The sequence below is a fragment of the Mus musculus genome, chromosome Y, assembly GCF_000001635.26.
Source record: "Mus musculus strain C57BL/6J chromosome Y, GRCm38.p6 C57BL/6J".
Classification (NCBI taxonomy): Eukaryota; Metazoa; Chordata; class Mammalia; order Rodentia; family Muridae; genus Mus; species Mus musculus.
This window is the reverse complement of record NC_000087.7, coordinates 82364280-82391768: the sequence shown is the minus strand read 5'-3', so window position 1 is coordinate 82391768 and position 27489 is coordinate 82364280.

Here is a 27489-nt window from a genome sequence, read left to right as displayed (position 1 = left end):
ATACACTTGGCAGGGACCTGGACCAGTCTTGTGCTTCTTCAGAAAATTGACATAGTACTACCAGAAGATCCAGCAACACTTCTCCTGGGCAAATACTCAGAAGATGTTCCGATGTGTAATAAGGATTCATTCTCTATGATGTTCATACCAGCCTTATTTATTTATTTTGTTAATATTTTTTATTATTACGTATTTTCCTCAATTACATTTAGAATGTACATTTAGAAAGTCCCCCATACCGTACCCCCCACTTCCCTAACCACGCATTTCCATTTTTTGTCTCTGGCATTCCCCTGTACTGTGGCATATAAAGTTTGCATGTCCAACGGGCCTCTCTTTCCAGTGATGGCCTACTAGGCCATCTTTTGATACATATGCAGTCAAGAATTCCGGGGTACTGGTTAGTTCATAATGTTATTGGACCTACAGCATTGCAGATCTCTTTAGCTCCTTGGATACTTTCTCTAGCTCTTCCATTAAGAATCCTGTGCTCCATCCAATAGCTGACTTTGAGCATCTACTTAAGTATTTGCTATGCCCCAGCCTTGTCTCACAAGAGACAGCTATATCTGGGTCTTTTCAGCAAAATCTTGCTAGTTTATGCAACGGTTTCATCGTTTGGAGGCTAATTATGGGATGGATCTCTGGACATGGCAGTCTCTAGATGGTCCATCCTTTTGTCTCAGCTCCAAACTTTGTCTCTGTAACAGTCTGGCGGTTCCTCAGAAAATTGGACATGGTACTGCTAGAGGATCCCACAATACCTCTCCTGGGCATATATCCAGAAGATGTCCCAACCAGGAAGAAGGAAACCTGCTCCACTATGTTCATAAGAGCCTTATTTATAATAGCCAGAGGCTGGAAAGAACTCAGATGCCCCTCAACATTGGAATGGATACAAAAAATGTGGTACATTTACACAGTGGAGTACTACTTAGCTATTAAAAAATGAATTTATGAAATTCCTAGGCAAATGGATGGATGTGGAGGGCATCATCCTGAGTGAGGTAACACAATCACAAAAGAACTCAAATGATATTTACACACTGATAAGTGGATATTAGCCCGGAAACTTAGCATACCCGAGATATAAGATACAATTTGCAAAACACATGAAACTGAAGAATGAAGACCAAATTGTGGACACTTTGCCCCTTCTTAGAATTGGAAGCAGTCACCAGCATTATTTATAATAGCCATTTGCTCGAAAGAACTCAGATGTTGCTCAATAGAAGAACATATGATACAGAATGGATACAGAAATTCTGGTACATTTAAACAATGGAGTACTATTCAGCAGTTAAAAACAATGAACTTATGAATTTCTTAGGCAAAAGCATGTATCTGGAGGATATCATCCTGAGTATGGTAATCCAATCACAAAAGAACACATATGATATGTACTAACTTATAAGCCAATATTAGCCCCCAAACAGACTACTCAAGATACAATTTCCAAAACGCATGAAACTCGATATGAAGGAAGACCAAAGTGTGGATACTTCATTGGTTCTTATAATGGGAACAAAATACCCATGGAAGGAGTTACAGAGACATTTTGGAGGTGAGAAAAAAGAAACGACCATCCAGAGACTGCTCCACCTGGTGTTTCATCCCATAGACAACCACCAAACCCAGACAATATTGCATATGCCAGCAAAATTTTTTGACAAGACACTGGAATAGCTATCTCCTGTGAGGCTATGCCAGTTCCTGGCAAATACAGAATTGGATACTCACAGTCATCTATTGGATGGTACACAAGGCCCTTAATGTGGAATCTAGAGAAAGTACCCAAGGAGCTAAAGGGTCTGCAACCTTAAAGGAGGATCAACAATATGGACTAACCAGTAACCCCCTGAACTATGTATCTAGTTGCATATGTGGCAGAGGATGGCCTAGTCAGCCATCAAAGAGAGGAGAGTCACTTGGTCTTGTGAAGATTATATACCCAAGTACAGGGGAATGCCAGGGCCAGGAAGCAGGAGTGGGTGAGTTGGCAAGCAGGGTAGGGGAAGGTATAGGAAACGTTCAGGATAGCATTTGAAATGTAAATGAAGAAAAATATCTAATAAAAAATGAGTTAAAAATATTAGCAAAACCTTATATTAGCACGTTAACAGCACATCCTAAAGATCTCAAACACAAAGAAGAAATGACACCCAAAAGATGTGGTGGCAGGAAATAGTAAAACTCAGGGTGGAAAAAAAAAATAGAAAGAAAAATACAAATAAATTTTTGGAACAAATATTGGTTCTTTGACAAGATCACTAAGATAAACAAACTATTATTCAAGTTAACTAAAATAAAAAAGATAATATCCAAATTAGCAAAATCAGATATTAAATGGGGGGACATAACAACAGACACCTGATAGGTCAGAATGTTTCGCAAAGTGCTTCTTCCTCCTAGAAGCACACTTGCTCAACCATATTAATTGCTGCTGTATTCATAATTATCTGCAACTGGAAACAACCTACATGTCCATAAACTGAAGAATGTATAACATATATGTTATATTTATACAATGGAACATTACTCAGCTGTTATGAAATGGATGGAAACAGAAAAAAATAAAAAAAAAACAAAACTAAAAACAAAAACATAACCTGAATAACGTATCCCAGTCCCAGGAAGATAAATATGCTATGTGTTGATTTATATGTTGATATTGACTGGGCTGGATAGTTTTTTGTCAACTTGTCACAAAGTAAAGTCCCCTGAGAGTAGGGAATCTCAATTGAGAAAATGTCTCCATAAGATTGGTCTGTGCAGGCAGGACTGCAGGGCAGTTTCTTAATTAATGATTGATGGGTAGGATTTCTGCCAATTGTTGATACTGCCATCCATGTGCTTGTGGTTCTGAGTTCTCTATGAGAAAGCATGAAACCATGGGGAACTAACCACTAAGCAGAATGCTGCAGACACTCTGGGCCCCTTTGTCTGCGTGGAACGGATCTCTAGTCACAGGTGGGCAAAGCGTTGGATGAAATGATAGATAGATACACAGAGAAGAGGTTGTGTAGAATCTGAATGTAATGTTTCAAATTGAGCATCAAACTTTTTATACAGAAGAGAATAGGAAAGTTGGGTGACACACAAGCAAGGTACAAAGAGGTTACTGGATTCTTACAGAAAACGGAGGAATACAAACTCAGAAGTTCTCACAGGAAACACCTGGGATAAAATTCACTGTTAACAACTGGGATCAAAAAGAGCTCCACCAAATATCCACATAATCTTAGAAGCCAGGGTCAAGGGATTCGTGCCCTTGCTATAGTTCCTATTTTAGTCTATTGTATAGACCACCTTCCCCCTAGGCCATTGTAAATACGTGTATATGGGTGGAACTCAGCTATCTATAGTTCTAAGTATGTACTCTGCTTCCTCCTTGGTCTCAAACTTCCTTCATCCTAGATGATGATAAATTCTTGTGTAGGGCAGTGACTTAGCTTTTATTCAAAGTGGTACTATAATACCAGAGGCAATTCTGAATGCCACTGAATAGGCAACATTCTTACTGAATTCCAAGCCCATGGTCAGCTCAAGGACTTTCTAGGATATTGGAACACTGGCGAAAGCTTAGCTATATCAGAATTCAATCTTAAAAATAACTTATAATAAGATAACACTAAAAGAGAGCATGTGGATCCATACACCAGACTAACGCGGGAATAGGGGATGAGTATATGGGTTAATGAGAAGGCCAAAACTCCAGAAGGTGAGCTTCCATGAAACTCTTTGCCTCATGAGTGCTTCCAGGCCTCTCGGCCTGTCAAGCTGACTCGACTGGTGTGCGTGGCAGCAGTACCCATCCATGGTCTCTGTATTAGCTCCTTCCTCTATGTACCTGGCCCATTTCAGTTCCTGTTCTGTCTGTCTTCAGATGATGAATAGCAATGAAGAAGTGTAAACCAAATAAGTCCTACCCTCCCCAACTTGTGCTTGGGTTATAGTTTTTGGTGACAGCAATACAAAGATTAACACATTCTACATTACATATGTGATGGCCTGTCTACAATCTGTAGATCCAGTGAAGTTAGGTATAGAGGAAGGACTTGGGTGCATACATTGATGCCCATGGTATGGGGATATAGAATGGATTTTATTAGTGGACAAAGGTGGACAAGAAAGAGAAGATCAGGTGGCATAGGGGAGGGAGATGGGGTTGAATAAGGAAATGCAGGAAGAGATATTTGAAAGAGAAGAATTAGGTGAATGATGCCCGAAAGGTTTAGGAACTGGAGAGGATGGGAGGTAGTGAAAGAACCGTGGGGAGTAAAATTTGGGGGGACTGTAAGCAGGGTCTATTAAATGAGAAGTTAATATTATTTTTAATTTTACTAGAATATTAAGCATGGCAGAGGGGCTCCCAGGAATGTACATTTTACCTCCAAAATACTGGGCTTTCATGGATTCTTGGTAAGGTGAACCACTTAAAAGCTCTTACCACTCTTAAACACTTAAAAGCTGGTACCACTCTGTTACCACTCATGCTGTTGTAGAGTTTCTCTCTACTTGCTGCCCTCAAATCACATCCCTCATAATCTATGGATTGTATGAAAATTTAAGGTGGGTTCCAGCCCCTCACTGGGCAATATCATTGCCACCCACAGTGTTAGTTAGATCTAATTCTTCAAGGATTGCAGCTGATGCAGATTAATACTTCAACCACGATCTTGGAAAGAATTACTACGAAAAGCATGCCTTTTTTTTTTTTCAAAATTCAGGCTGGTGTTCAGATGATTATTATTTCTTTGTACCTATTTCCTCCCTCTGATTCCTGATATGATATAAGAAAAACATGGTTAATGTACAGATGTGCACCCTGAGGATTCAAAGTAGAAAGGGATGATAGGTTTTTACATAAAAGTTTAGTTTTGTGATTCTTTTAAAATTTTTGAAGGATTAATTTTTGAGATAGATAAAAACTAATCCTTTATGTATAACAGCAAATTTCAGTCTACCAGTAAGAGAAACTGGCTGAAAAAAATACCTTACTTGCTTACAACTTGTTAATCTATAACAAGTTTTTTAGTTAGAAATGTGTGTTGGTTCTTGGGGATATTATTGGATATTTATAAACATAATTTATAAATAGCTCATCATAAAAGTATAGTGAGAAGATGCTTTTCCTTATATATTCTCATAATTATTCACTAGAAATAAATAGAAAGTAACCAGTATAAATTTTATACTAATTGAAAGATTGTGCAGAGATATATAAGCAGTGTGAGAAAAATAAAGTTGGTGCTTTGTTCTATCCACCAAATGTGAGTATATATGGAAAGTGGTTTAAGCTTTGCACTGTCCAACAAATGTGTGTGTGTGTGTGTGTGTGTGTGTGTGTGTGTGTGTGTGTGTGTGTGTGTGTGTGTGATTGTTTGTGCTTCTTAAAGCTTGCTTCTTCTACCATGTATGTAAATGTGTCTTGCCTGCTTTATATGCCATCTAACCAACATCCCCTCCTTGAATCATTGAACACTCTATCACAGCTACTCTTGGAAAGGCAAACAGACAGCAAACACACAGAACCCTACTGGGCATAACTTGAACATGTATGAGACCACCCACCTCTTCCAGTGACACCCTTCCTCCAACAAGGAAACACCTAGTCCAACAAGGTTACTCATCCGAATTCAGCCTATGGGCCGATGGGAACCAATTACATTAAAACTACCACACCTACCTAGCTACATGCATACATATATTTATGCATAAGAGATAAACAGAGAAAGAGGGTGAGAGAAATAGAAAGAGAAAGAGTGATTGGTAGATGATAGAGAAATAGTTGCATACATATCTATATAAATACATTCAATCATTACTTCATACATACATACATACATACATACATACATATATAGATGATGGATAGACAGATAATGATATGTGATATTAATCTAAACACTAAAGACATGGTGCCCTTTAACTCACACACACACACCCTGAGCATTGTTTACAATCCTCAATTAAGACATAAAGGTTGGACATTCGAACTACAAAGACATATAAAAACAAATCCACAAAACTCACAATGTTCATTTGGTGTGCATAGATTTGATTAATATCTAGGATTTTCTTTTTTGTGTATATTATGAGAGATTACACCCTAAAATCTTTCTCAAACTTGTCCATTATTTTAGTTACTACCGTGTACAACCTGATACTTATAATCCACTAGATAGTAACGTTACAGAAGGTATTTATTGTGCTGAAGATATTCAGTCATACCCCTCAGCTCCAAAATATATCTTTTAAAGACACATAGTAAGGAACGATCTTCCAAATGACCTGAAATGAAACTGTCACCTGGTGGAAAATAACACAGCACAGGAAGAAGTTTACACATAAAATTTATATTCATGTGAATATTGGTCAAAATGATTCCAATTGTAAGGTTGAATTACATAGTGGTATGTCTTTGAAACAATAGGAAAAAATGATGTGCATACATTGTGTTTTCCAAAAAGAGTAGGAAATGTAAAACATTTAAGCAGTGGCATGTTGGTTTCTAATGCCAGGAGATGACTAACATAGCAACAGACTAATAATGTATCCTCTTCAAAAGTTAAAAGAAAACAGCAACAACAAGAAGAGAACAACAATCACAAGGAACCATGTCATCCGTGGCATCTTTAGGAGGATGTGCAGCACTCTGAACATGGTTCCAAGGACTTTAGTAGATGTCTATTGCATTGTCAGCCTGACAGGTTTGTGTTCAACCATCCATGTCTGTATACTAAGGTTGGGAACAATCCATCGGGGATGAGTGACCTAAAGATGATGAGTTCTACTCCCCACTCTCCTTGCTGCTCTGGAGACTTCAAACCTGAGGGGAGGAATGTTATATTGATGAGTATGAGAATGCTCAAATCCTTTTTGTCTACATTGTGTAAATGTGGCATCTCTTTAAGTGAAGTGTAAGACCTGCTTGGCCAGAAGGTACAACCAGAGGCCTGTTGAATAAAGATGCTACTATAGAGACCCCATGTAATGAGAAAGGTCTTTCTGAAGTACCCTTGGACAGAGGTGGAATTTAAGATCCAATTATTCAAAAATGGCATGTAGGCACTACTGTAGGCCTTATTGTCATACCGAGAACATCCCCAACACTAATCAGAGATGTATAGCTAGTGGTCAGAGGTGAGTGGGTAATGGACATTGGGAAGAAATGAGACCCTATGAGCCATGAAAAATAGATAGGACCCCAATGGTCAGAGGGGAAATACACGAGGGCATCTTTGTGAGAATTTGGAAATCTAAAACCCCTTTGTACAGGTAAACTAGTATGTTGGTTGGGTAGAGTTTAAATTTGCATGTTCTTTCCTTGACATGAGCTCAAAGACTCAGCCTACCTCATGCAGTGGAGCCCATTCCAGGTACTTCCTTACAGCTAGCAACTCGTCATCAGAGACTAGAGCATCTGTCCACTGTAGTAAATGTGGTGCCGGATCAGGAAGCAGTCTGAGCACTCACCAAAAACCTGGCTGACAATTCCACACTAGTTCTTCTTCTCAGGCATATGTTCTTCTCCTGGGTCTAGGTATGAATCGTGAGGAGTACATCGTTTTAGTTTCTGCATTGAGGAAATGAGCTTTTGTTCTGGGCTGTACTTCTTAATGTTCGGCTCAGGTAATTTAAGCTTGGGTGGTCTGGAGGTCCATTTGGGAGTTAAAATTAGAGGAGGGGGTGACTAAGTGTCTCCATCAGAGGAGAACATTGCAAGGTCATTATTGGTCAGAAAGGCATATTTGATGACCACTTGGGGAAAATGAGATCTGAGGCCCCTGGTAACTCAGAGTCAGTAGATTGAAATCTTTTTGGTCAAAGCAGAAGGATCTGAGGCCCAATTAAATAGACTTAGTAAGTTTACTCCCACAGGGGCATATTTAGAATGTCTGAGAACCCTTTGGATATTGGTGGACGGTAGCTCTCTATTAGAACAGGGAGGGCTGGTATATCTTTTGGTTAAAAGTGGAATATTTCAGGTATAGTCTAAAAGCAAATTCAGTAAAAAGACAGTAATTGGAATACTTTGGGCAAGGAGAGACATATGCAGTATCCCTATGTGCAGGAGAAGAATTGTTTCTGCCCGTCTCAGGATTGGTGATAGATCTAAGATTCTCTAAAATAGGAGGATGGTGATAGGAGCTTCATAGGATTGTATAGAATAATTTTGTCCTGTTATTCCTATGTCTGAAGCAGTATTGATCAGAAATTGAACACTGATTGATACCTTGAGAATTCTAGGACATTCCAGGTACTTACTCCTTCATCAGCTCCAAACATGAAATCACAATCAAGAATACACATCATCTGAATGTCAGTGATAGGCATGACAACAATCTTAGAAGTCTTTTAAGAGGGTGTAATGTAGTATTTTCTGGTTTAGTGTCTTCCTTAAATATATGTCCATCCACACATTCCTCTGCATGGAGGCCAGGATGTCTCTATCTAAGGTAACAAAACAAAGATAGTAAACTGATTTACCCTTACCTTGATACTCTTCTGTTTGGGATTTCAGTCCAGTGTGTTCAGAAATCTCTTAGGTCAGAACAGTGCTTCCCAGACCACGGAAATTAGAAGTTATATGTAGGACATACACTGGGAAGATGGAGAATCTGGGGGATTTCCTCAAACACACTGTGCTCCACAGAGGTTGGAGCACTCTCTGTTGTGAATGTCTAAATATTCCTAAAGTAAGATAGGGGAGGAGCTTGGGCAGTTTTGCACAGAAGTAGGATGGTTGTGCCCTTCATCAAAGAGGTAATGTGGCAAACTTCATGAGAATAAAGAAGTTGAAGCATTCTGGTCATAAGCAGCATTTCTGTGACACTTTGCAAGTGTGAAATTCTAAACCTACTTGTAAGAAGTGTAAAATCTCTGGCTATTTTCAATAAATAAGAAATACCATTTCACATTGGTGAAAATGCAAATACCTTCTGGAGAAGAGGGAGTCCCAGTATTGCTTGATCTGCTTACAAATCTTTTTTGTAGAATTTAGGATATCCACATATTTTATGTAGTGTGTGGAAAGCAGGCAGCAATTGTTTCAGTATTCCAACAGGTTGGATGGTTATCTTTGGTCTATGAAACTTTTAGTCAGATGACATAAGAGCAAGGCCACTTTTCTTGAATGAAGGAATGTCTCCGAATATTTGTAACAGGAAGAAGTTTGGAAGTAATCTTAGACAGTTGTAATATAGCAGGCACACATAGTCAATAAGACAAGATCTATTTACACTTTACTAGAGAGGGTAGGTATGTGTCCACCACTGAAAAAAAAGGAAATATTTCAGTCCAATATGGGCATTCGAGAAGGCTTTGTTGCCCAATAGACACAGGGAGAAGAGGACATATTTATGAGTAGATGTGGTGTGTCTGAGGCTCCCATAGGGAGAGGGAGAGGCACTGAAGCCCTGGTATGACTGCATGACATTTATAGACCTCTTCGACAGAGGATGTGAATTTGAGAACCACTGGAACAAAAAGAGTCATTCTGGTGCCCCTTTCAAATGAGGAGTTCGATGTGAGACACAGTTAAATGGAAATTTTTGCCCTCCATCAGATAGAGAATAGTTTGGAATTCTTTCTGATCAGAGAGGGTAATTATTGAAGACCTTTTGGACTGGAAGTGAAGTTTGGGGCCTGGGGCAGGTAGAGATGATCTCAGGCCTGTCAGGCTTACAAGACAGATATTGGACCCTCATGTATACAGAGGGTACATTTGATATATAATGGACACAAATTAGTGGTCTAAGTATTGATGTAGAAGATTAAAGCAGAATTAGAGTCTGCTTAATGTCCCCAACCTCTTTAGGGTTAAGGAAGTGGCCTAGCCTACCTTAAGCAGGAGAGGTAGGACTGCTTCACAACTTAGAAGATTCCCATCTTCACATACACCTTGGTAAGCCTGGCAGCAATACAAGTATTATGCACCAGGCATGACTGTAAGTCTCTAAGCACTCTTGAAGCTTATCATCAGTTATATGGGTGTTTTCATGAAGGATGGTACGAAGGATAGATGACCTAAGTTTCAGGCTCTGTTAATGCAGGGCAGAATTAAGTGAAGTATAATTTCCTAGAGACCATCGTTGGAGGGAAATGATCTAAAGCTCATGATTGGAGTGTTATATTTGAGGCTCATATGTATGTAAGGATGCTCTTAGGATACCTGGATTTTGGTACCCTTGGGAAAAATGAAAATTCTGAGATTCCAATAGTAAACTCCAGTCATAATTATAACTGACCTTGGGCAGAAATGGAAGGTTTTGGGTATTGTTGGTAACAGCAGTAGGTCATGAAGGCCACCTATCCCAAGTGAAATTCTGATGACCCTTCATCCAAAGGTGATGGTATGAGATACCTTGAAAACAGGTTGAGTAGCATGTGTTCATACCTACAACTTCTATGACCTTCCGGACCCATTTTGCTTAAAAAGAAAGAACCTGGGGCTGGAGAGATGATTCAGTGGTTAAGAACACTGACGGCTCTCCCAGGGCTCCTGAGTTCACAAACATCTGTAATGGTATCCAGTGCCGTCTTCTAATGTGCAGGCACACATGCATAGAGAACACTGTATATATAATAAATAACTAAATACTTAAAAAAGAAAGGAACAAAGGAATGAAGGAAGGATGGAAGGAAGGAAGGAAAGAAGGAAAGAAGAGAAAGAAATTTAGGAGGGAAGAAAGAAGGAAGGAAGAAAGAAAGAATGAAAGAAAGAAAGAAAGAGAGAAAGAAAGAAAGAGAAAGAAAGGAGAGGAAGAGAATGAAGGAGGGAGAGAGAGAGAAAGAGAGAGAGATAGAAAGAAAGAGACAGAAAGCAAGAGAGAGAGAAAAAAAAGAAAGAAAGAAGGAAGGAAATAGAAATAAAGAAAGAAAGAAAGAAAGAAAGAAAGAAAGAAAGAAAGAAAGAAAGAAAGAAAGAAAGAAAGAAAGGAAGGAAGGAAGGAAGGAAGGAAGGAAGGAAGGAAGGAAAGAGGGAGGGAAGAAAGTAAGAAAGAAAGAAAGTAAGAAAGAGAGAGAGAACGAAAGAAAAAGAAAGGAAGGAAGGAAGGGAGAGAGAGAGAGAGAGAGAGAGAGAGAGAGAGGGAGAGAGAGAGAGAGAGAGAGAAAGAGAGAGAGAGAGAAAGAGAGAGAGAGAGAAAGTAAGTTAGTTAGTTTCAGGCCATGATTAACCAAGTAGCAGGATCAAGTCACCACATTGTGCAAAAGGGAAAAATCTAGTTTATCTTGGGTAGAGGGAGAACAGAATGGTAGTGCAAAGTTTGCTTCCATCTAGTCTCCCCACCTTCCATTATCCATATATTGTATATACTGTTGGGAAGAATACAAGGAACAATCAGCACACTCTTCCAACAGGGAGAGTGGTTGTCTGACCTGAGGTTGTATTTGTCTGTACCTATCTATAACTGAGAGACAGGAACACACCATTTCTGACACCTAACTCTAGGAAGATCACATGCATATTAGTTTTCTTTCTATGTTCTGCCCTCTGCCCTACACTCAGAAACATGTGAGAGCCCACTGTGAAGTTGCAATTGTGTTTGACTTGCAATCTTTCTAATAGAGAGTGGCACTGAGGTAATATGAGTTTAAGTCAAGTTTAAGGTGCCCTTGGAAAGAATACTCTTGGGCATCCCAAGAGGCTATATCTGAAACTCCTATGACTACAGGTATAATAAATGAAACCCTCTTGGCCATAGGATCCAAACCTGAGGTCTCTGTCATCATTGCTCCATGACACATACACCCTTGGCAAGCAATTAGATGTCTATGTTCCCTGAGGTTGAAGGAGGTAATTATAGCCCCCTTTTGTACTACAATGAACTGCATGTGAGTGGACATCATTCTACCTTTTTCAGTGGGAATGGCATAAAGCTTACTTAGTCTGGGGCATCTTTTTTTAATTAGATATTTTCTTTAATTACATTTCAAATATTATCTACTTTCCTAGATTGCCTTCTGAAAATCTCCTATGCCTTCTCCCTCCCCCCGCTCCCCAACCTACCTACTCCTGCTTCCTGGCCCTGGCATTTGCCTATAATGGGGAATAGAGCCTTCACAGGACCAAGGCCCTCTCTTCCCATTGATGACCTCCTAGGCCATCCTATGCTACACTTGTGGTTAGAGCCACAAGTTCCACCATGTGTTTTCTTTGATTGGTGGCATAGTTCCAAGGAGCGCTGGGGGAGGGGTACTAGTTAGTTCATATTGATGTTCCTTCTATGGGGCTTCAGTCCCTTTCATGTCCCTGGGTATTTCTCTGGCTCCTTCATTGAGGACCTTATGCTCTGTCCAATGGATGACTGTGAGCATCCACTTTTGTATTTGGCAGGCAGTGGTTTGGGACATCTTTTGTCACAAGAGATATGACTGAGTCCCACTTTCAACGAAACTGAAAGTTTGAGGGTATTTCTACTAAATGAGTACTTTAGACAATCTTGGGCAAACAGAGAAGGTCTGCAGGAGGCTTAGTCATAGGAGGAATGTCTGACATTCTCTTCAGTGAAAAACAAAACAAAACAAAGAACTGAGGTAACTTGGGAAGAGAGGAAGTACTGGGCACTTAGGAGTAAGAAAAATAATGAGACCTGGTTTGTACAATGGTATGCATTAGAAAAACCTTGGAGAGGGGGTAAGTGCCATGCAACATCCTGTTATGTATGAATGTCCCTTTTAACTTGATTAGTAAAGGAAGTCCCTCCACTGCTCTTCAGCTTCCAAATCTTCCTTAGTTGGTAAAAGTTTCACATCCTGTGATTAGTCTGAGGGAGTTCAGAGAACATTCCAAGCCTTTTCAAACAGCCTGGATGTCTGTCCCTGGCTAGGTTGCCGCCTTCAGTTTGTCTTAATATGTACATATATAGGCAACAACAATTCAATTGGATTGCAAAGCATAACATAGGATCCATTCAATAATTATCTCTATATATATATATGAATGACCTGGGACCACAAACCAGAGAAAAACAATATATTTCCCCTGTCATCCTTATAAAAGGGAAAGGCTTGAATCTTACTTAATTAGAGAATATACATTTGATATAGTTCAAAGTCATAAGTGAATGCTTGAGGATACAAGGCATCATGCACTACTATTCAAAAGAGCATATCTAATAGCATTTTAGAAATTTAGGGACCTTCCTTTGGTCAAACACAGTGGTTAATGCCCCCTTCCCTTGCAGAAATGGACAAGATCCAAGGCCATATTTTGGGGGAAGGGAAAGACTGAACCTCATTCAGCCTCACCCAGGTTAGTTCTCTTGGCTACTTCAAAAAATAAGGAGTGTGAGAGGAATCCTGGGAACATAGGAGTTATGAGAACCTCTTCTCAGAATGGTAAGTTCCAAGACCACCTTCAACAGAGAAAAAATCGTGAATGTCTTAGTTCCTAAAGTAGAGGTCCCCAGTCATATTTTGCAGGTCAGAAATATCCAGTTCACCCATGGTCAACAGGGTAAGTTTCTAGGCTTCACTGGGTACTGGAGGAATGTTCAGACTCTGCCTCACTAGCTTCCAAGTATTTCCCCCATATGCATACCCTGTGTAACATCTTTGAGAGTCCAGTCAGTGGTCACAACAATCTCCCAGCATAAGTAGTTATGCAAGCATTGATGTTTCCTCGAGGCTGTGTTCAGCTGCACACATCTGTGAATAAGAGATAGGAATGGTGCATTTTGATGACCATTTTTGAAGCACAGGATACGAGAGCCAATTTCAGATTTCTATTTTCTGTCCTATGATCTAAAAGGATAGAAAATGTGAGGTGTCATTGGTCGTGTATGTATTTTATGGATATGTTTAAAGCAAACTTAGTTAATAGGGGTATTTGCGAGGCACAGCCAGAAGAGAATCTCTGGTGGTTCAATAATTGCACAGATGGACCTGAAGTGTCCTAGTACAGAGAGTAGATGTATGAAACGCCCCTTTGACACAGGAGCTAGTTCTGAGAGCCCTTTCAATAGTCTTTGATTTCCCAGGACCCCCTTTGTAGAAACTGAAGTTCTAAAATCCACTTGGTGAATTGAGGTAGACAATAGGCCCAGATTCCTACTGGGAAGACAGGGAATGTTAGATTCTCTTTTATGTAGAATGAGTGGTATAAGTCTCTTATGGTCTGACATCCCTTTAAGGAAAAATGATTCAAAGCTACTTGGTAGGATTAGGAATATTCCTTATAAGGCATAATACATGTTTTAGGCGACATTTGACCAATAGTGTCTAAGGCAATGTTAGCCCTAGGAGAGTTCTGACATTCTATTCAGTGTAGTGAGAAAAAAATGAGTTACCATGGGGAAATGTGGCCCCCATGTAAAAAAGGAAATCTCAAAGGCCCTCCTGAAAGAGGAGGGCAGACTCCTCTTGAGGCAGAATGTGAAACTGCCATATACACCTCTGTCAAAGGTAAAGGTCCCTGGTACCTTATAGAGTGGAGAATGTTTCCAGGCATGATCATAAGTTTCCAATTCTTATTCAGAGTTTGTATTTTCATAGTTTGTGTTCATTCAGAAGAGACATGGCAGCAACATATTTTTTTTCTTCCAAAGGCTTTCAATGACTGTTGCTGGCTAGTATACTTCTTCGACTTTGTTCATCTATCCAGGTCTAGGCAGAATTAATGAAGTTATTACATTTCTATTGACTTGCCTAAAGGCAGATGGCACAGGTACTTTGCTCTGATTTGTAACTTGGACTATGGGACCTCAAACCAGAATGGACTAGGGTACATTGTTTACAGAAGGAGTCACTTTTGGAAATATGGCTGACCAGCTAGGTATAAAACTACTTTGAAGTATACATTCACATATATACTTCATATATTTGAATGACATTTTTGAGAAAGAGAACGTGTTGGGTGGATAAGGAAGATAAGGAAGGTCACAGAATCCCTCAGACAAAAGTTTACCTTGGGAATTGGAAGATGTCAAAAATAACTTATCAAGTGCAAATGTCCTCATAGTCCAGAATACCCATGTGTTCTGAGACTTTGAGTTTTGCTTGCCAACAATCAGAGCAGTTTTCTTTCAAATTGTTTGGTAAACTCTAGCTCTATGTTCTCCATAAGCTGTACAGCAGCATCCCAGGCATAGGCACCAAAATGGAATTGATCCATTTCAAGTGACAGGCTTAAAATTAAAAATTAGATTAGGGTTCATATAATTACTGTCATGTCCCAGGACATCATTTCAGAGTGTTTGGCATCCCTTCTTTTATTTGAGCATGCCTGGCCATCCAGGTCTGAAGGGAAACTTTAGGACCTCCTAGAGGAATAGACCTCATGGTTCTATGGATAAAAGTGGATTTTCTGAGGTAAGCATAGTCAAGAGAAGTTGATTTAAAGTTTCCTTGAGGAAAAAAAATAAAAAAGAACATTGGCTTGAGTTTTTCATGTCAGTGGCTTTTCTGTAGGCTCCATAAGCAGCAGAATTTGTATTAATCCCCGGTCAAATTTAAGGGTGAGTCTATATTTCCCTAATTCAAAGATAAAATCAAAGATTCTTCCTTGACAGAGTATCTATGTCAAAGATTCTTCATTGAAACCTTTTTGAATCTAGAGTTTACCTTGAACTGAAGGAAAAGTCTCAGAAACATTAGGAAAAACATCTAAGGTTCAGTCCATAATATCAGCAAGCTCTGTGGGATTCCTCAACCTAAATGTATGTCCAAGCCTGCTTTGGACAAACTGGTATGATCTGAGGCTCCCTTTGCTTCAGTGGGAATATGTGATGCCTCCTTAAGTAAAGGTAGAAGGAGTGAGTAGCCCTGGGGAGAAAGGAGTTGCTGATATCCTTGTAACAGGAGAGATGATCAGAGTATAAAATTCCCCATAATATTTTGAGCAAAAATTAAATTGCTTACCTTAGCTCATGAGGTCCTAGCATTGCCACAACTTCTGACAGTTCTTCACAGCCTGGGGTATCCATATCCTTAGCTGAATTAGCAAGGCACCAAATATAGATACCATGATTCATGAAAAGCTTCGGATTGTATCCTCAGCATGATTGCCTCCTAAGAATTATGTTCAACCAACCAGAACTGAGTTATAATGATGATTTCACACAATGTCATGTGACTATACTCAAGAAAGTGGCATAAGGTTCCAGGATTGGCCTCCTCCTCTTGATTTCTGTGAACTTTGAGCAGAGGGAGCAATTCTCCTTGGTCAGAGGTAAAATATCCCATGGGTTCCTGAACGGAAGGGATTTTTATGATTGCCCATTGCATCAAAGGTGTACATTTTATGACCTTGATCATCACAGGAAGGAAAATACTATAGGTTTGGAAAGTAGAAAGTCCCTCAACCCTGTTGGACAGTAGGGGAGTTGCCCTGTTCACCTTCTGTAGAGGAGTTTGTTCCAGGCACTCCAGGCCTCCACATCTTCAGAGAACTCTAAAAAATTCTTATCTCTTAGGACTCCATGAAGATTTGACAGCAATCTGATGTTTCTTCTGACAAGTTGGCTCAAAGTCCCTGGATTTGTTGTCTATTAAACTTACAACAAAGCACACAGGTGTGGGTGTAGTGTACAGTTACCTTTCTGATGACCAGCTTAAAGAGAGCCTTGAATCCAGGCTGAGGTTTTTATACATTGGCCATGGGACTTGACTCTGGAGTTCTGTGAGGTTTGTTTTGTTTGTTTGTTTGTTTTTGGTGGTCAAAAGTGTATTCCCTAACCAATAAGGTCTGAGGGAGAAGCTCTTAGTTGAGTGGTAGACCTGATTCCACCATGAACAAAGACTGAAACTCTTGTGTATTCTTGGTACCAAGGATTCAGCCTGAAGCACACTAGAGCTGAGCCTGAATATTTGAGATAAACTTCTCACTCACAAGGTCAGTTCTATACCTTGCTTCATCAGAGAGGCATGTCTCAGACCCTTCCAGTGCAGAAGGAGGAAGAATAAAGAGTTTTACTCAAGGTCAGCTGACCCCTTTGGCACACACATAATGTCAGGGGATACTATGATTAGAGGAAGCAAGGTTTAGGTGCTCTTCAAAAGATAAACCAACTGGGTGTCAGCCCCCTTGAAGTTATGGGATACTTTACATCTGAGGGGGCCTGACGTGATGGAGTTGATATTTATGCTGGAGGTATAAATTATCCTGGGTCTAGAAGGGTACATCTGAGTCCCCATTGTAACTTCATCAATGCTATTGCATGCTGATAGTAAAAGAGCCAACTTTGTGGCTTTCTTAAAATGTTGTTGGGGTCTGTTGATAAGTCCTTTGCTTATCATGTCATATGTATCAAGGCATCTTCAGTTATTGAGGGCCTATGTGACACCTTTGTTCTGAAGTGGTAATTCTGAGGGAAATTAACGAAATTCTGAGGTTTCTGGTTCTCATATGATAATGCTGCCTTCAATACTGGGGAGTTTCTAACATATTTGATTTCGGGGGTTACATCTGAATCCCCCTTGAGTTATTGGTGTAAGTTGTGAGTCACATTGGTTCTATTTCATGTATGTGGGTATACTGTCATTGTCTTCAGACACACCAAAAGGTGGCATCAGGTCCCATGACAGATGGTTGTGGTACAACAAGTGATTGCTGAGAATTGAACTCAGGACCTGTGGAAGAGAAGTCAGTGCTTTTAACTGCTGAGCCATCTCTCCAGCCCCAGCACATTGGTTCTAGACAGGTAAGATGAAGGGATGATCTGAGGATCCCTGGTTCAGAATGGGCATATCAGAAGTTCCCTTGGTCCATACAGTAGTTTAGAAGATCTGTGGTTCTTAAGCTGTAGGTCTGCACCTTACCAGAGAAGAATGCCTGGAGTGTTTTTGAATTCCTAATTTAGACAAAGTGTACCTGATGACTCCTTGAGCCACTGAGAGTGATTTAAGCTCCACTTCAAGCATGGGGGGACAGTGTGAGTCTTCTTGGTGCTGAAGGGATAATTCTGAGGTTTGTGTGTCAGAAACAGGACTTGGAGGACCCATTGACAGAGTGATAATGTTGATGTATCCACAAACAATATATAAAGGATGCCATCCTTTAGAGGCAGAAAGGTTCACACCATGTTGGGGAAAGTAGAAATGCCAAAGACTATTGTATCTGTACAAGATCAAGGGTCGATGTGGAGAGGAGAGAAGGCCTGAATATTTCATGTTTGAGACTTCCTGGGAAGCTAGAACACACAAATCATGCAGGCCATGCAACAGCTTAATCAATCTCCAGTGTGCTAGGAGACATTTCCCAGCTAGTTCTCCTGATAAATCTGCTGCCTACTTCTAAAAATGGCAAGGCTTTCTCATTTTTGCTGGTCAGCTTAATGTCTATGTCCTGGGTTCATTAACGTGCTGGCTACTCTTAAGCTCTGAGACTTCAGGAACCCGGGTCCTGATCCTTGGACAGGGGTAATTAGGTCAGAGGATCAGAATAAGAAGCACTTGGTGCACCTTAGATCAAGGGAGTGGATTTTTCATGGACTAGATCAGATCTAGTAGGTAGGTCTAGGTCCTCAATGTTCAGGAGAATCACATAATACTCTCCATGAGGTGAAAATTATATAGCACATTCTTCTGGATACAATTGTGAGCTAATCTTAATCAGAAAGGGGATTCTTGTCCTGCTTTTAGTCACAGGGGCATAGATGAGGCTTCAATGTGCATCTGAGGCAGCTAGGAGTGGAAATTGTAAGTTTGATATACAGTTGATGAAAAGAAAAAGTTCTAAATTCATGTTGTTCATAAGGGGCATAGAAAGGGAAAATATGAGGGCAGCTTCTGTATCAAAAAAGAACTGAAAATGCCAGAGTAAGAGAGAGTAGGGCCCAGGCCACCCTCTTGAAATGGACTGCCTTACAGGTTCCGTTTGGCAGGCTGGGGAGCTCTGGTGTGTCCCTGGGCAGAAGGAGGAAGTCAGAAGCAAGGAGTAAGTCGTAAGCCTCCTAGAGCATTTTCGATATCTCTTTTGTCATAAAAAGCACCGGTGAGGCCCAGTTTCTTAGATGGAGCATTTGAGGGGCCACCTATTTCAGCCTGAAGCATTCTGAGCCTTTCTGAAACAGGGATCACAAAGCCAGTGTCCCTTTGGTGAGAACTGGAAAGTCTGAGTCCACATTGGTCTGATTGAGAAGGTCCGACACCTCCTTTAGGGAAGAGGAAAGAACTACAACTCCCCTTTTGCAGTGCGATCCTGTTGAGATTGATTTTCAAATGATGTGTATATTTGTGGCCTCCTAGGTCACAAAGGGGGAACCCAAATTCATATTGTAATGATGGGTCTCTCCAAGAACAGGAGAGAGCAGGTACCACATCCTCTGTTTGAGATATTGTATGTTTGTCATATCTTCGCATAACAGGGAATGTTCCAAAAGGGAATGTGGTACTCCCTTTTGGAGGTATGAATGCCCATAGGATAGGCACAAAAGCTATGGGCTCCCGTTTGGCAATTCTGGAAGTTTTCTCTCCCTCTTGGACATTAGGAATATGTTTTGAGTCCTCCTTAGTAGAAAAAAAAAGGCTGATATCCTCTTGGGGTGATGATGAGTGTTGCACACCTCTATGGGGACTGTCTCCATCTGGAGATGACTCAATGCATTCTTGATCTGTAGGGGAAGCTTGCAGGGCTCCTTGGGTAACAGAGGCTTTCCTCTGTTTTCTCTTGGTAGAAGTAGCGTGTCTGGGAATCTCATGAGGAAGGTGGGATGCCTGAGGCTGTCTTCATAAGAAAGAGTGGTTCGCATGCACACTTCTGTAAGGATGGAGGATGGCTTATCAACCTCATGCTCTGAATTGGAAGCTTTGGTGTCCCATTGGTCAGAAGGGGCTTTTTCTGATGGGGTTTCAGTAGACTTAGATGGTCTGTGAATGCCTTGGCTTGGTAGGGGACTTCTGAGGCCCACCTCATGAGATGGTGAGCATCTGCAGGCTCCTTTAGCAGAATCAGAAATGGTGAAGTTTATGTTAGTCATAGTTTTAAGCTTTACACCTCTTTCTTAAATTTGCAAACTCTTACCCAAATTTTGGAAGAATGGCAGTGTTTCCAGCCCGCATGTTTTGAGCGCACATATTTCAGGCCCTCTTGATCTACAGAGGAAGGGCTTGGTCTTGTTTTCCTCAATTTAGAAGGTGTGGGGCAATCTCCTGGAGGAGGAGAATGACTGAGAACTTTTTTACAAAGAATACTAGATCTGAAACTCAATTGAGATGATTTTAAGGAGGAGATGCTCCTTTGAGGAGTAGAGGTAGGACTGGATTCCTTTTCTGCATACTTGGAAGATGTGAGGCTACTTACGGCAGAAGAGATACATTTTAAGGCAACAAGTTCTGAAAGGCAGTATCTGATATCCCTTTCAGGAATTGGGACATGTTTCAATATCCTTTGGTTAAATTTCAAACGTCTAGGGTTCTTTTTGAGATAAGAGAAATTTCTCCATCCATCTTCACGAGGAGGGGTAGGAATAATGTCCCCTTCTGCACAAAGGGACAGTCCCTGAAACTCTGTTGAAGAGGAAGTATCGACGGTTTCTTGGTGAGATGTCACAGGTTTTAGAGGCCCCTGGGCAGGTTGAGAAAGTTCTAGACTTTCCTGGGGAAATGCTGGTGGTCTCAAGATCCCTTGTTCAGATACTAAAGGGCCCAGAGCATCTTCATTGGGTTTCAAAAGACACAGAGACCCTAACACAGATGCCAAAGCTTCTGGAGTCCCTGGCACAGATTCTGAACTCTTAGAAATGGATTGTGTATATGTCAGAGGTTCTTCTGTCTCTGGACTAAGTGGTGAAGGAGCTGGTAATTTGGGAGAATCTTGTGTGGCTGACAAAGATTCTATGACCTCTTGGGTGACAGATGGTATTTCTGTACTATTTTGCATACATGCCCATATTTCTAGTGTGTCCTGGGAAGAATCAGAAAGTCCAAGATCTTCTGGATTGGATGGTAAATATCCTAAAGCCTCCTTTTCCAACCAGTGTCCTGGAGGCTCTTGAGGTAACAAGGAAGTTTCTGTAAGCCCTTGGGAAGATATTGATGTTTCTAGTACACCTTGGGCAGACATGGAAGGTCTCCAAGACATTAAGACAGAATGTTACTCTTTCAAATCCAATTGGACAGATGGAGAAGGTCCTAGACTCACTATGGTAGATGCTGAAATTTCCAAAGCTCGTGATGAAGCATTGGATATTCCTGGATTGCCATGTGTACAGGTACAAACTTCCAGGTTCCCCTATAAAGACAGCCAAGGGCCTCCAGCTTCTTGAACAGATAACAAATGTCCTGGATTCCCTTGAGCAGATAGGGACAATGTCAAAGGCTCTAGGGCAGATGATATAGATCCTAGTGTTCCTCAATCAGATAAAGAAATTACCATGGGTCCTTTGGAAGAATGCATAGATCCTGAAGGATCTGAAGCAGATGGATCTGTTTGTTGAACCCCTTGTAGAGAATTCAAAGACTCATTTGGTCCCTGGAATGAAGTTAAAGGTCCCTCTGTAGGTTTAGAGAGGTCAAAAGGCTCTTCTGTGGAAAGGGAAGATCCAAAAGGCTTAGGGAAGAAAGTGAGGAACTAAGTTGGGCAGAAATTGCAAGTTCCAGAGGTGAGTCATTGGATATCACATGTCCTGGGGTAGCTGTTGAAAATTTTTGTGCTCCTCATGCAAATGATGAATATCCTAGAGCCCCCTGGGGAGGCAGCAATGTTTCTACAGAGCCTGTGTATTTGCTGAAATCCTCAGAGATCCCTGGTCAGATCTCAAAATCCTTGCTGTATTTTGAGCAGGGTGGTTATATCCCTGACACACTGGTAAAGATGGTGAGTCTGCTACTGTGTAGTGTGTAGATGTGGAGTGAGTTCCTATACCTTTTGTATGTAAAGAAGGACTTGAAAACCTTTTGGAAGATGTAGAATGTTGGGTAGACCTTTGTGGACATGTGGACAGATGTATGGTCCCCTTGTGCAGAGACCGGGACTCACACCTCCTTGAGCAGAATCAGAAGATCCTGGAGTCCTTTGTTCTGAGGATGAAAGACCCAGAGGATTATGAGAACATTCATAGCATTGTGATGTATTCATCATTGCCTGGGCTGAGATAGAAAGTTTCAGAGGCCCCGGGGCAGATTGCAAAGGTGGTAGATACCCTTGACCAAATGGGAAAGTCTTTGCACCTCCTTGGTCAGAACAGGAATGTCTACCAGGTGTTGGCGATGATGGTGGCAATGTTCCTAGATTTGCTGAAGTAGACTGAGAAGATGCTACAGCCTGCCTCACTTGTGAAAAAAGGCCTAAAGCACTGTGTGACTCTTCATATTGTGCAAATATCCCTGTGGCATCTGTTGAATTTTCTCGATTTCTTTGTTTGGGGAAAAATGAACTTTGCATGAGCAAAGTTCCCTCTTGTGCCCTGGAAAATTTCTTGTGTTTTTGAAAAGATGACAAAGCTTCTAGAACCTCTGGAGTAGATACAAGATGTTCCTGAACACCCAGTACTGATGGTGTAGGATAAAAGGTTTCTTGAGATTTCTGGCTAGGTAGGAAAGTTCGAGTGTCCCTTGGGAAACCTGGGGATCTTTGTGCAAAATGATGGGCAGTTGGAGAAAATCCTACTTCTGTCTGACAAGAAGTTGGAGGATGCAAAGTATCTTGAGCAAATGAAACACTTTGTGTATTCCCCTGTTTAAAATTGGGCTTTTAGATACCCTTGGGAAAAACAGAAATGTCCGAAAGCCTCTTGGAAAGATGAAGAACCTAGGGTTCCTTGTGAAGATAAACAAATTCCCAGAGACATCTGCTCAGATGACACAGATTCTGGTCGCACCTGAGTATTTTGGGTAGACCCCAGATGTCCTGGAGTGGGAAGCAAAGCTCCCACAGTCTCCTTTGCAGACAGGGGCTTTCCTACTGTGGCTTCTGCAGATAAAAAAATCCCCTCAGTGCCCTGAGCAGATGTGGAAGACCCTAGAGTTGTTTCTTTAGATTTAGTCACTTCTAGATGGCATTCTTCAGTTGAACAAGGTCCTAGAGTTCCTTGCTCAGATCTCAAAGATGATGGTGACAACTGTAGTGATGTAGTAAGATCCAGGGGCAGTTCAGCACATCTGAAAGTGTCTGAAGTCCCTTGGGTAGATGGAGAACATTCATTTGTTTCTGAAACTGTTGGGGAAGGAGTTGAATGCAGTAGAGCCCCTTCAGCATATCCAGAATATGGGTCATTGCCTGGGCTGAGCTTGAAAGTGTCAGAGGCCCCTGGGCTGATTGCAAATGTGCTAGGGTCCCAGGACCAGATGGGAATGTTTCTGCACCTCCTTGAGTAAAAGATGAATGTGTACCAGGTTCTCAAGGTGTTGGTAGCAAAGGTCCTAGAGTAGACAAAGCATATGTAGAAGATTCAGAATTCTCCCTCACTAGAGGCAAAGGGCCCGAGGTAGTCTCTGTGTGATTACATTGCCCCAAGCCCAATATTCCTGAGGAATCTGCCGAAGGTTCTAGATTCCTTCGGGTGGATGACAAAGAACTTAGCACAGGCAAAGTCCCCTCTGCAGCTGTGGAAAAGTCCTTACACTTTTGAGAGGTTAGCACATATCCTTGAGAGTCTTTACTAGATAGAGGATGCTCCTGAGAACCTAGTACAGATGATGAATGTGTTACATATGCTGGTGAATATGGAATGGATTTTTGAGATTTCTGGCTAGGTAGTAATGGCCCAAATTCCCTTGAGGAAAGTTGGGATCTTTGTCTAGAAGGTTCAGAAAGGGGAGAAAATCTCATACCTTTCTGGCAATAAGTTGGATGTTGCACAGTCTTTGGAGAAAATGGCACAGTTTTTACACTCCCTTGCTTAGTTGTGGACAGTTTTAGAGACCCTTGGTCAGAAAGGGAATTTCCAGAAGCCTCTATGGAAGATGAAGAGCTTAGAGTTCCTGGTAAAGAGGAAGAAATTCCCAGAGGCTTCTGATCAGATGGAAAAGACTCTGAGACCACCCGAGTGATTTGGGTGGACCCTAAATGTCCTGGAGTGGGAGGCAAAGTTCCCACTGTCTACCTTGCAGACATGGACTTTCCTGTTTTGGCTTGTGCCAATAAGGAATGACCCCTAGTGCCCTGAGAAGATGCATAAAACCCTACAGTTGTTTCCTTAGATTTAGTCCCTTCAGGTATGCAAGGTCCCAGAGATCCTTGCTCAGATCTCAAAGATGATGGTGACACCTGTAATAATGTAGTATGATCCAGGTGCAGTTCAGCACATCTGGAAGTGTCTGAAGTCCCTCAGGTAGAAGGAGAATATTCATTTGTTTCTGAAACTGCTGGGGAAGGAGCTGAATGCAGTAGAGCCCCTTCAGCAGATCCAGAGATATGAGTCATTGCCTGGGCTGAGATGGAATGTGTCAGAGGCCCCTGGGATGATTGCAAATGTGCTAGGTTCCCGGGACTAGATGGGAATGTTTCTGCACCTCCTTGAGTAAAAGATGAATGTGTACCAGGTTCTCGAGGTGATGGTGGCAAAGGTCCTAGGGTAGGCAAAGCATATGTAGAAGATTCAGTATTCTCCCTCACTAGAGGCAAAGGACCCGAGGTAGTCTCTGTGTGTTTACATTGTCCCATGAGCAATATCCCTGTGGAATCTACGGAAGGTTCTAGATTCCTTTGTGTGGATGACAAAGAACTTTGCAAAGGCAAAATCCCCTCTGCAGCTGTGGAAAAGTCCTTACACTTTTGAGAGGATAGCACATATCCTTGAGAGTCTTTACTAGATAGAGGATGCTCCTGAGATCCTAGTACAAATGGTGAGTGATTCCCATCTGCTGGTGAATATGAAATGGATGTTTGAGATTTCTGGCTAGGTAGTAACGGCCCAATATCCCTTGAGGAAGCTGGGGATCTTTGTCCAGAAGGTTCAGAAAGGGGAGAAAACCTCATACATTTCTGGCAATAAGTTGGATGTTGCACAGTCTTTGGAGAAGACGGCACAGTTTGTACACTCCCTTGCCTAGTTGTGGACAGATTTAAAGACGCTTGGTCAGAAAGGCAATGTCCAGAAGGCTCTATGGAAGAAGAAGAGCCTAGAGTTCCTGGTGAAGAGGAAGAAATTCCCAGAGGCTTCTGATCAGATCCGAGTGATTTGGGTGGACCCTAAAGGTCCTGGAGTGGGAGGCAAAGTTCCCACAGACTGCTTTGCAGACATTGGCTTTCCTACATTGTCTTGTGCAGATAAGGAATGCCCCCTAGTACCCTGAGCAGATGCAGAAAACCCTACAGTTGTTTCCTTAGGATTTAGTTGCTTTAGATGAGAAAGGTCCCACAGTTCCTTGCTCAGATCTCAAAGATGATGGGGACACCTCTAGTGATGTAGTAAGATTCAGGTGCAGTCCAGCATATCTGGGAGTGTCTGAAGTCCCTTGGGTAGATGGAGAAAAAAAATACAGCAACTCATTCATCATCTTTACTTTGTGCTTGCAGGCTGGTTGCAATTATCTTGTAAGCATTAAAAATCAGTCTAACATACTGCCTATGTTCCATAGGGTTTCATTGATGTGAGGAGACATCATGACTCAGGCAACTCTTATAAGGAAAATTTAAATGAGGTTGTCTTACAGTTTCAGAGGGTCAGTACATTATTATCTTGGTAGGAAGCATGGCAGCACCCCGGTAGAGGAGGTGCTGGGGAAGGAACTAAGTGGTCTATATCTTAGTCTGAAGGCTACCAGAAGGAAGCTTGTGGCCACAGGTAGCAAGGGAGAGGATCGATTTTTGTCTCTGAGCAGAGATTGAGCACTACACAAAAGCAAGCCTACACAATGATACACTTCCTCTAACAAGCCAACACCTTGTAATAATGCCACATACCATGGGCAAAAGATATTCTAATCAACACACTGCGTCATAGGACATAAAGAAAGATACTGCATGATTGCATTCCTCTAGTCACAGGTGCGACATACCTACAAGCTTATATGAACACACACACACACACACACACACACACACACACACACACACACACCAATCGGATATGCACGTGCATACATATATATTTGTCTATTTATTTACTTACTTACCTACTTACTTACTTACTTACTTACTTACTTACTTACTTACTTACTTACTTACTTACTTACTTACTTACTTTGTTTTAAATTTGTTGGGTAAGAACTTTCTACATACACATAAATGAGTTTTAGCAAATTCATCCCTATCTTCTCCTCCTTGAATTGTTACCCATTTCTCCTGTATCACTTTTATCCTTAATTACATTTTCATTTTTATATAGACGGCTGTGTAGTGCCATGCCCTGAGAAATCGCGTGCATGCCGCAAGCAATCACTGAGAAGAGCCGTGCGTGCCACAAGCAATCGCCATTATAAGATGGTGATGGCCTCCCCTGTGCCTAACTAGTAAACAAGCCTTGTACGCAGGTGCAAGAGTGAACTCACTCCTAGTCACTGTCCATTCTCGGGGCATAATAGTGGGGTGATGGGCAAGCAACGAATCAGGAGCTGTCACGTCACATCAGGTGCTGAAACGTCATGCTGTTGGCTATATAAGCAGCGCCATTTTCCCGGATCATGGTCTTCCTGATAAGTAAGCAATAAATCTTTTGCCACAGAAGATTCCGGTTTGTTGCTTCTTTCTTGCCGGTCGAGTGGGATGCAATAAGTGGCACCGAGGAACCCGGGAACTTTATACCATCACACCAGTGCAAGGAAGATCCCTTGTTCGCGGGGCGGAATCAGAACTGCGGGATGAAAGGCTCTGTAAGGTACATACAGTTTTGAAATTTCTCCAGAGTTAGACACCCTTTTGATTGTTTGCACAGCGATTGCACTTTTCCTTTCAGTTTCGTTTTTCTTCCACTGCTTCCACTGCTGACTGGTTCTTAGTCACGGTCAGGCCTGGATAGCGCCTGGACAGCGACCAGTTTCAGTCACGGTCAGGACTGGACAGTGCCTGGACAGCATCCATTTTCAGTCACAGTCAGGACTGTATAGCGGCAGTATGAGAATCTCGCATTCTATAATAGTGGCCTTACACTCGGTCCTGAAGCAGTGTGGCCTAAAATGTGCCACTAATACCTTAGAGGGATTTGTCAGGGAGATAGACAATGTGGCACCATGGTATGCTTGCTTAGGGTCATTTAGGCCTTTTCATGAGCCTTGATCCCGAGGAAAAGATATAAAAAGAAAAGAATGCCTTGGGAGAGATTAGAAAAGGGATGGAAAGGGAGAGAAGAAGGGAGATCCAGGTGGAGAGGCACATAAGGAAAGGAGCCTCTACCTGCCACTAGATGAGTTTAAGCAGCTAGCTCTTAGTAGCTCAGAATCTGATGAAGGGCTTAGCTCCTCTGAAGAAACGGACTTGGAGGAGGAAGCAGTTCATTATAAGGGAGAAAGGTACCTGCAAGATAAAATACAAGCTACTCAGTGCAGAAAAAGTCCAACAACGACTGGTGAAAGCCAGCTTGCTGCTCGGTCTCGGGATTGTTGGCTTCAGTGTCCTAGTGAACCTCTGCCTTACGTGCATAGTTAGTTGTCAATTTTTGCCTA